Source organism: Lineus longissimus, chromosome 7, assembly GCF_910592395.1.
Source record: "Lineus longissimus chromosome 7, tnLinLong1.2, whole genome shotgun sequence".
Lineage (NCBI taxonomy): Eukaryota > Metazoa > Nemertea > Pilidiophora > Heteronemertea > Lineidae > Lineus > Lineus longissimus.
Genome location: NC_088314.1, coordinates 1411895 through 1422818, shown reverse-complemented (window position 1 = coordinate 1422818; position 10924 = coordinate 1411895). Strand labels below are relative to the sequence as shown.

General features: G+C 39.8%; 1 long non-coding RNA gene across 1 annotated transcript in view; it reads left to right on the top strand.

The window, feature by feature from the left end:
• The first annotated feature begins 1195 nt into the window (after window positions 1-1195).
• Window positions 1196-10924, top strand: part of LOC135491068 (uncharacterized) — a 72769-nt gene continuing 63040 nt past the window's right edge. Inside the window, exon 1 of the long non-coding RNA XR_010447773.1 lies at window positions 1196-1815. This is a non-coding gene — a long non-coding RNA (uncharacterized LOC135491068). The remainder of the gene's footprint in view (window positions 1816-10924) is intronic.

Sequence of the window (10924 nt, the reverse complement as noted above, 5' to 3'; positions counted from 1 at the left end):
CCGCTATTCTTACTATGCCTTTTCCCCCACCAGTCAGTGATAGATAGGCTCAGCTATATCAAATTGACTGGGCGAATCCTTGTCACTATGCGTTCGCCGATAAGGCTAGAGACACCCAGTTAATAATCTTCGCCGCCTTTGTTCTTCCGCAGGTCAATAGCTATTGATCTATTTATATGTTGGAGGAGATTGGAAAATATCCTGTTATATACCCTCAGGGATGAAAGGTCGACGGGCGGCCGCAATCTTGGTGTTAAGGCCACATTTTAGCCTCTGTCTCTTATGGAAAACCACTCCTTTCGACGATCTGGACCCATGATAAGGCTAGGGAGCTTAGCTTATGCTTAATTGCAAGTTCCTCAATTCTTGGCCATGATCTTTACAGATCGGCGCTGACTGGAACTTGGATACAAACCTGTTGATTTTTTTCGATGTTACAATAACTGATTCGCTGATGTCAACTGCAGTTATCTCTTAATGATTAAATTATTGTGATATCATAAGTGTATTTGAAACTCTTTATGTCTTATCAGTCAAATCTTCTTACGGAGCTCGGTTGGCGCATCTAACACTTAGCTTGCTTGCAAGACGTGTCTTGTTAGAAATCTGCAGGAAGATTTTTCAATACACCATCCCGCTACCTTTGACACAGCTGTATACTCAGTTGTTACGCATTAATATATTCAAACATGTATAAGCTTAATTTGTTTTCCCACTTTTTTCTGATTGACTTTTCTACGCGGAGCTGGAGCTGTACCTGCTACCAAAATCTAGGCTGATGTAGTAAATCTTAGATGATGAAATCATAGTAGAGTCTATTCGATCAGTAATGAGACGTTTGCAATCCAAACACGCATGAATAGGTATCTGAAGCTATATTCCGTGCACGTGTATCAATTAGCCTCACTCTCACAAGATATATTACCCCTCCTACGGATTTGTAATCGCTACTTTAGTGCTTGCGTACCTTGGTAATTGACTCTTATATAAAATCCCGTTTCAAAACATTGCAACTTTGACATTCATGTCCTCGTTTATGGTAAATGTGTGTCATCGTTCAAGTTTGCAAGAAGGAACTGATCTTCAAAGATAAAACGTTTGTGATGAACCTGAAGCACGAGGTCACGCAAGGCCCCGCGAGAATAGACCCACCCAATCAGCGCGAGCCTGGCAGTAGAGCCGCGGTAACCAAGCGTGCAGCTGGCAGAACGATATACTCATCGATAGAAGCATCTGCAGGAGAATTGCTTGGCGTAGATTGGAACGTCTGTTACATCGACTTTGAAAGTTCCAATGGGACTTGGTCGACGGATTGTTTCATTACGTGCAGTGTGAATGGATAGACATTTCTTTAATTGTTACGTGGCTAATGCTTTCTTTAAGCTTGACTTCACGACTCACTGAATGATAATGTGTCACTCATTTCTACTAAATGTTGTTGCTGGCGTATTCTGGGCAAATATTGCAACTTTTGTCTTGGCAATCTATTTCAATGACTATGGTAGTTGAAGTTTTCCAAACAGTTGCATTCATATCACGTTAAGATATAATAGGAAATAGTTTTTGATATTCTAGGATGGCTGCTATTTTCAGATTTAAGGATTGCTAATATAAATATTTTTCGTTAGAACTTATGTTGACGAAAACTCACAGCGTTCCAAGCAGTTTGTTCTCATAGTGGACTCGAATTACCCTGAGGACTAGTTTTACTCTACTAAGAAGGCTAAGCAACACTTTGATGAGTGATGAGTGATGAGTGGATAAATCACAGGAATACACTCCATCTGGAAGCATAAACCCTTGTGATCTCAACCGGTAGGTGTAACTATTGAGCATTTAGAAAAACGATGGCAGGTTACTGATAAACAAATATACCAGACTGGTCAATAGGTCAGATATCCTCTTATTGCAAGTGACGTGTGGTTATGAAATCATTGATATCTATTCATATCATTGTTCTTGATCCGTATGTCGGAATGCTTGCACCTAACAGCGGTTATGACAGTCAGCGGCTATGTCTGCGATCGCTATATTTCACTAAGACCAGCAATTGCCCTTTGCTATTTGCCAATGATGGTTCTTGCTTCCCATTCAATTACAGTTAGCTTTAAATGTTGTAAAGTTATTTGTTGTAGTTATCAGTATTTGATTTTTCGCATACCATCACTCTAATCACGATGCTGGTAGAAACTTTGGACGTTCTTTCAGATAAAACTATTGATATGGTTGTTAACAACAGCATTTTCCAGGGCAGGCAAAATATTCGATAGAATCCCATAGATACAATGGACAAAAATTTTTCAAATCCCTGGAATAATAGATTAGTAGCCTCTCATTTTAAAATGCAGACTTTGGTAAACTTTTACGCTCACGGCAATTAAATCTTCGTTCGACTGTTTGGATCAGAGAGACACACCTCAAAGTATTATTTCCAAAGCAAAAATATGTCCTCAACATAATTTATGAGAAAAATATGATCGATATACGCAGCAGCAATCGAATGAATTTGTAGCGTGTATATGCTAGCAACCCACGTTTCGTTTACAGTTGAACAAAAAATATGTGAAGCTGTTTTGTTGAGCGATAGCGAGATGCAATGTGAAACGTGTGCCCCTGGCCTTCTCTCTGGGCTCACTCACACAGTTTCAAATTGGCTGAAAATGTCCCTCCCACTAAATCCTACAAAAACGATATATTCCTTTAAATCAGTCCAGCCATGTCCACCAATCGAGTTTGTTGATTATGTTGAACTGTTTAGATGAGTTAGAGCAACAGATATTTGCCTATTAACCAAAATGTGCTGAGCGGAACGATTTTGTGATAAGGCTTGGGCTTATGGTGACACAGAGCGTTTCTTGAGTGCATCAGCCATTCGAAAATGAGTTTTGGGGTTAAATATGATTCAGCAAATATATCCGTTCACTAAAATAATCATATAAGTCAATACAATTTGCTTGATACCTAAAGTTTTCCCTGGAATGTCAATTTGTTTTAGTTGTATCCACGTGGTGCGTGTACATGTATTGTTTTCCGAATCGTGTCAAATACTACATAAAAATGGATATTCCAGGCTCTGATGATCCGAGGCTTGTTCCACCAGGCACATGTTGCATTCACTGGGATCACTGCCTAAAGTGTAAAGCTACTTCGAAAATCGAATTCGTACGTTTGATACTTTTTGCTCGGTTTGCTTCTGAAGTGTTTTTAATAATGGGTTAGGCAGAGAGTGTGAACAACTGCCCTTCAGCTGTAAATGAGATAGGTCCATGTCCTACTAATGTTGGGAGGAAGCAAAGAAGCATATTATTTTAAAGTGAATTGCAGGATGTCGAAGGAGTTCTTTTAACCTATAGGCTTACCAATAAAATTCATTAAAGGAATTCAACAGTTTATAGAGTCACGTTGACAGGAGGTGCAAATTAAGCAAGTTGAATTTCAGTTTTCAGCTTAAGGCCATCCCTTTTGTCCCTGAAATAAGGGAATTAAATTTAAATGATTTGAACATCAAAGTGGCTAATACGCCTACTTATTAATTCGATGTCATTGATGTTGTTCGAAGTTTCAATGTCGCCCTTTGTGTTACTGACTACGACTTCTTTGAAAAAGTGACAGGAGTCGAATTCCAATTCCCTTTGAGACGAAGGATGTCTCGGTCTCTCAAAAAAGGCTTTCTATCAACCTTTGTTGACAGTAAACAATTGAAACTGGTTATAATGGAAATGGCAGGGATTCTATCCTCCCTTTTGATGTCGAGATCCTCAGCTGAACATGGATGCCTTTTGGGAAGACTGCATTTCTCAGGGTTTTGACAAAGTCTCCAACTCATTTCGTTGGTTCGTGCCAGTCGGTGGGCCTCACTGAACTGTGATGTCGTCCCTTGCATGCCCGCATTCGCACCAGTTACAAGGACATTTCTTGTATACTTCAGCAGTGTCCAAACTAATACAAACCAATGTCAAGTGTAGTTAAAGATTCTTGAGTTGTACCGAAATTAAAATTCATCAATAGCTTAGTTCAGAAGTAGTGCGAGTACCTATAAAATAATCTATCAGACGGGTAGCGGCCTCATCTCCTGTCGCAATCGATCGTGTTCCAGCTATGAGCGACAAAGCCAATATCATTACTCCCCCTTAATAATTGATGAGCAGCCAGGATAAGCGACTTAAATGACGTTCATATTACTAACTACCTGTCAAACTGTCCATATAAATTGTTGATGCCATATTTACGTATTCGCCACCCTACGACTAGGTAAGTATCAGCTAAACTAGTTTTCTAACAAAGCCAATATCCTAGCTTGAGAATGACCAATATCTGGATCTGCATCTACTTAGTGCTAGAATGGGCTATGGCGTGTGTGCCTGGGGTTCCATTCACTGGTGGCATTACATCCAACATCACAGCCAATGACAGAAACAAGAATACGTCCTACTCCATGCTATAAAAACGAAACGTTATGATAGATATAATACACTGTTGCTACAAATGTGCAGATATTCTAAATGAATAGCACTTTTTATTCAAACTTGAATGACATAGAATGAAAGAACTGTCTTTGCCGAAATTGACAAAAGAGCCTCCATGACCTAGCAACCCTCCATCACACATCTTCAGTTGCATGAATTGCTTTATTCTTGGTTGAGCATCTTTTAAAGGCTAGTACTGGTAAAACAACTGAAGAAGCTTCCTATGTATGCAGCAATGTCTTTGGTTTGAGTCGAATATTAACGATACATTCAGAAACATGCTTATTTTAATCGCTAATGTTATGATTGTGATGGCCTTCTCAATTATCCTGTGTACATCGTTGAAAAGGGCTTGTTGACTTGGCTCATATATTCTAATCTCGTCACTGCCCACTTCTCCTGGAACATCGCTTTCATGTTCTGGATGCCCACTGTTGCTTTGATGTTAATCACATGCCATCGTATCGTTAACATAATTAAGGCTGTCTCTTAAAAAGGATGTTTCTGACAAAGGGTGATTATCTTGGCGTATTTCCTCGCTTCAGTTAGGTCGTTGCCTTTTACAACACAGCAGCTCCATCATCTTCGAGTACAGCTGGAAGCCTGAGTGCACTCATGAGTTATTGACCTTATATTTTGGTTAATTTGTTTGAGTGACACTAACAACCTCATTCACTGTATGTTTAGATATAGTATTGGTCAATCGTTGTATTGCTGAGCTCTGGAGGTTGCCCCTTTGAGAGCAGGGTGAAGGTAGCAGCTGCTTAGTATTACAGTTTGGCATGACTGACCTCAGCATACTCCTAGGTTTCATTGTTGTCCTTTACTTCTGTTGGGTGGTCCAATGAAAGGAATTGCTCAAAACATATACCAAACATTGATTTGATGGTGAAGCAATGAAAAGCCGTTCGAAACAGATGTAACCTTAAGCTAATTAACAGAAGCTCCGAGGAAAAAATTAGGGATAGAGGGTTCTACCTGAATTTAGATTTTTCAGGGCCACAGCAGCTGGAAGATTGTCCTAGACTTCCTTGCTGTATTAAGTAAGCCTTGGAATCTGAGGCACAAGTTGCTTTTGAAATGGATAGTCGTTGTGTTATCAGTAATTGGTACAAGACAACGAAGGCGGCCTGAATCTGAAAGCCATTACTCCTTCTGTCGGTTCATTTGTTCTTGCCAATCAATGACCTTTATCATCAACTAATCGTGATCTGCATCATGAATTGGACTGGTGTGTGTTAGTGGTAGAGAGGAGTGTATGACTTCGTTGTGTCGTCTTTATAACAGGTGGGAATGATTGACCCCATCAGACAGATTGTAGACACGTTGAACATACAGAAAGGGATGAAACAACCTCTTTGCTGTGGATTGAATAAGAATATAAAAACACCCTGTCTCCCATGCCAGGTTCTTCAATCATTGTTAAATTTCTGTTGAAACCTATGTTTGATAATTATTGACACAGAAAATGCATGTTATACTGAACATGCATTTTCTAATGTCGTAAGTGCGGGTTTGCGGACCGTGCTGGTGGTTGAGCGACCAGTAGATAACCTTTCTATCATGTCACCATCGCATCAGTTCATAACTAATACCTTCCCGCCTGTATTGATGGTGGTACTTAAGTCGTCGTCTGAAATTGATACGACACACTCTTCGTGCATTGTGATCAGCTCAGTGATACTTGTTATAATCCTTGTACAAGTGTAAACAAATCACCTCTCGAGTATCTCTTCGCCTGCATTTTTCAAAAAATGTTTGATCCCTTTGTGCCCAGTCGCACTTCATTCTTCTTTACGTTAAATAAGACGAAGGAAGCGACGGAGCAGCACGGTGGTATGCCCTCCTATTCTGACCCCATCTTGCACCTCTTTCATCAGACTTAACTGGCGACGAGAAACCGGATGGTAGCCTCATAACATAAAACGTGCTTTGTGACGAATACGTCAAAAGTGCTGATTAATCCAATATGATTTCTCTGTAGCCGCGATATTGTCTCACGTAACGACACCCAAGGGGAAGCAGATGAGAGGAATTGATTGGCACTAGTTTGATATAGTAATTAGATGGACGCAAGGGGGTAGTGAGGGGTCATCCTCAGTGTGGATTGCGTGGTCTATCATCTAGGATACACTTGATGCGGATTGATGGTGGCCGGGTTTACAGTAGTAGTAAAAAATAACCTAAATTTGCTATTCCTTATTCTACCTGAAGTGGACTACGGCCATTCTGGCCGTCAATTTTTTTTAAGGGTGAACTTTTATGTGAGATTGCTACTAAAACAGCTCAAGCATTAGAAGTCAAATCATAGTAGTTGAAGGCCAGGCTGATTCAAGTCATTCACTGCATCCCCTTCCTCTCTCTGTAGGAGTCTTCTTCTCTATGGCTACTTCAAAGGAGACGCAATCGGCTTACTAAAGTGGATTGGAGGATGTCCATTTGCCTGCATGAGGTTAAATCTAGTCGACTGTTTAGCCTCGGCAAGAGCGGAATCAAATATTCATGCATCGGCGACGAGGACGATGGTGGAACCTGTTGGAGGGCCCTCGATTACACTTGTTTTCTCGTTTAGTGGCAGTGGTATTGATTGCAGCATTTCTTTCTTTTTTAATTACTCGTGCCTTCTATAGCTATATGTATATACATGTACGTGAAGATCATTTATGACATCTTCGAACCCAACGGATTTTTACAGACGTAAGCTAGTTTCTGAAGTGATAGAGAATAATATCCATGCATAATAGATGAAGTGAGATGATTACGAATACTCCTTTCTTGTATTTGAAGCGATACCCAGTCGTTAGGTTGCTTTACCTATCAGAATGTATCAATCGCCTCACGGGTTGTCGCTGCAGTCGAAATCTTGCAGTGCCGCTTTCTCCTCAGCAAAAGGATTGTCTGATGACCGAAAACCTTTGAGATGTCTCGGTATATCCCTGCTGTATACTGATTGTTCATCTTTTATTCATGTCGATCTTGTCTATCCTATTCGAATCAGCGATTCTGGAATATTCTGAAGGCGTTGACAACTTATTGTTTTTCATAATATGATATGAAAACACAAGCCGTACAAAAACATTCTGCACCGATTACATTACTGACATCCGTGTATCATTATTGTGGAAACTTTCTAGATACGGCTTCAACAATCATGCCACATGCAGCCCTTTATTGCTCCAATCTACCTAAAAGCATTTTGCTTCCTCGGATCACCATCCAAATAACACTGCCTTGTTTTTTCCAACTCTTGTGGTCGATGGTTCGCTTAATAGGAAAACCGACTTGCCGTTGCATTCTTCTTTCATGGCAGCCTTATTGGCATGATTTGTGTCGGGAAGAATACTAGATCATCGGGCAGATGGTTAGTCAGGCATGTCTCTCTACTTCTCCCTGATACTTTATCGCCATAAATTTTGAGTTATAATCAAAAGACGATGCACGGCCTGGTGGAATTCATCATAAAACAGAAAAGTCGATAGCAGTTTGTCTAACTTTATAATTTTTAGTCCAATGGTGTATAAGTTTTGGTATTTTCATGATGTGAAGATTAATTAGTTTTCGTTGCAGTTATGCAGTGTTCTTTGAGATGTTCCGAATGTAAGCTGCATCCTTTACCAAAACATAAACCGACAAACACATTCGCAATAACGAGATGGAATAACTATCTATGATGATAGTGAGGGACGTGATTTCGCATGTAAATGTACATCTTTTTTTTACAAAATGTAACGAATGCACAGTCACTGCAATGATGTTTTTGAATGTTTTTCTGGCGGCATGATATTAATATTGTAAGCTACTGGTAATGAATGATCTTAGTTTTAGATTTGCCGGAATATATTTGCATCAGGAAGTAGCAAGTTGAGATTAACTATACTTATGTGTGGTTAGTTGCTAGACGCACATGAGAATGATAAACTGTCAATCAGTGTTAGTAAAATACTTATCCTTTGATATACAGTGGAACCCCGGTCGGGTATAAGCACATGCGCTATACCTTGTGTAGATAGAAGGCAGCCGCTTCAGACTTATTCTATTGCGGATACTTGGACTGCGTATATCAGTCTGCACCATTGATGATAGTCCACGATTAGCCTCTGTTCATGACGGCAGGTATTGCATTGACCAGGAGTAATACAGGACTATAATAGACACCACTCGTTCAGTAATACGATCGTAGTTGTAGCGCGTCTGCCGGAAATTAAACACGGATTACCTGCACAGCGTCAAATGGTAATGTAAAATGAGGTAGTGGTAAATGTAGGGGTAGAGAATAACTAATATCGACTCTACTGCTTGCTATTCATACATAGCATCGTACAAGTTGACATCCCAGTTCACGTTACGTGAGGAATCGCCCATTTTGATTTTCCTACGATGGTGTTGTAATATGGTGTGGTTAGTCCTATTTCTGATCATGTTCAATCAACCGCGGGCTACATTTCTACAGCTTTATAGAATTACGATGGAAACATCATCACATTCCAATCAGAAACCCATTGGAAGTCGATCGCAAGCAAATATGGCAAAGGTGGATGCAATGTTTTTCTTATTCGGCATTACAACGGTATATTCTGTGGTGCGCCGGTTTTCAGTTACGGCTTAACCTTTATATACATGCTTTTATAGTTGCTCAAGCAATTTCCCAGTTTCATGTTAACATTTTCTATTTCTAAAGACACCAAATCCGAACTGAAAGACGATGTCAGAGGTGCGGGGGCGCGATCGATTTTGTGGATCCTGTTTTCATGTGTTGTCACAGTTTCACTTCTAGTAACTAAAGTTATTTATCATGTTCAGAAATGCGAATGTTGAACTAGAGCAATTGGAGGCGAGATTTTTGGTAAAACGCAAATTATGATGATGTTACATGACACCATGAAAGACCTATTCTGCTTGGACATTGTTGGAATGGAAGAAAAATGTAAAATTTCCCCAACAATAGATAGGCAGTACAGTCGCATGTCGCACAGAAGATGAGCCAAATATGTCACCAGGACATAGTTGAAGAAATTGATATACTCAAATTTCACAAAAGGCAGACAACAGTGAAATGAACAACCAGTCCGTCTCAACCTGTCAAGCTCGTATCGTCATGCAACTCATTTTGCCATGGCGGGTCACATAAAGTCTTATCACGATATGTGGCAACGAAATATTGGGTGATATGAATAAAGACGAGCAAATGCTTTTACTTCAATTTTGTACAGAAAGGCCTAGTGTATATGTACATGAAGTTTTAGATAAAAGCATTTGCTAGTCTTTATTCATATCACCCACAGTGTCATGTTATTCATTTTCTCCTCTAACTTTAGGCAAAAACACAGCTTGGTTTGGCTATGTATCAACTTTTGAATACGTAATCTGGAATTGGCACCAGTCTTCTGGTAGTGGGCGGTTTTTCACGGCAATGATCCTTTGAACAGAAGCTGATACGAAATCTTCTTCCGATTTTTCCGATGTACGCAACAATCTGTCATACCTCACAACAATACCGTCTGTAGTCTTATGTTGCATGGCATGGTAACGGTATCAGGTGATATCTGAAGTCATATTATTTTGAAATAAGAAAATTATGCGTCGTCAGGGCAAGTACAATTGGTGGTGCCTTCATAACTTAGTAAGGAAAATTGACGACTTTTTTGTATTCGTTTCAAGATCTCGGCCGTTTTGTCGGATTCTTCCTAAGAGAGGAATATAAGTGAATCGACCTCGTGCCTTTAGGATAATGGCCATACCTTTGTATTCTTCCAAAAAGGCCATGACCGCTGCCCGTAAGTTGCTCATGTAGAAAGTGATATACCATTTGAAAATACGTTTCTTTTCCAACTTCCCGAGCGCTCGGCTAATGGACCAGTTCTTTAGTCAGTATTTAACAATAAGACTCAACAATAAGGTTTCACTGTCCATTTTATCCTTTCTGGTTTACATTCAACAGCCTTGTTTGACTTCCCATTATATCGTTAAGCTTTCAGTAATACAAAATAAAGAGATGTTAATTCCATCTCATGAACTATCACTTTTGAAAATACAGCACGGATTATATTCCGGCTAAAACCTAGCAACCGGAGGGGGCGGGCTAACGGCCATAGAGTGAGTCGTTATTACAGTATCTTTTGAACGCCAGTAGACGCGGAACAGGTTTAGTGTTTTTTAACTCCAATGATGTAAATTGATTTGGGTTTCTTGTTAACGGGACTTTAATTTATCCTTTGTCAGGTCCTCATCATGATAGAACGGATCGAAATCAATCAGATATTTTTTTACATCTCCAGATTGCAGAATAGAATCAAGGATAAAACGAGTGAAGAATAAGAGTGTTGTGAGGTATAGCATGCTGTATGATGGACGTGTCACTTCATTTCATAAACACGTCAGTGGGGGATTTTCAAATTGTGCTAGTTTAATCAAATTTGATAAAAGCCTCGAGAGGATGGAATCTGAGTTGTGACAATTCT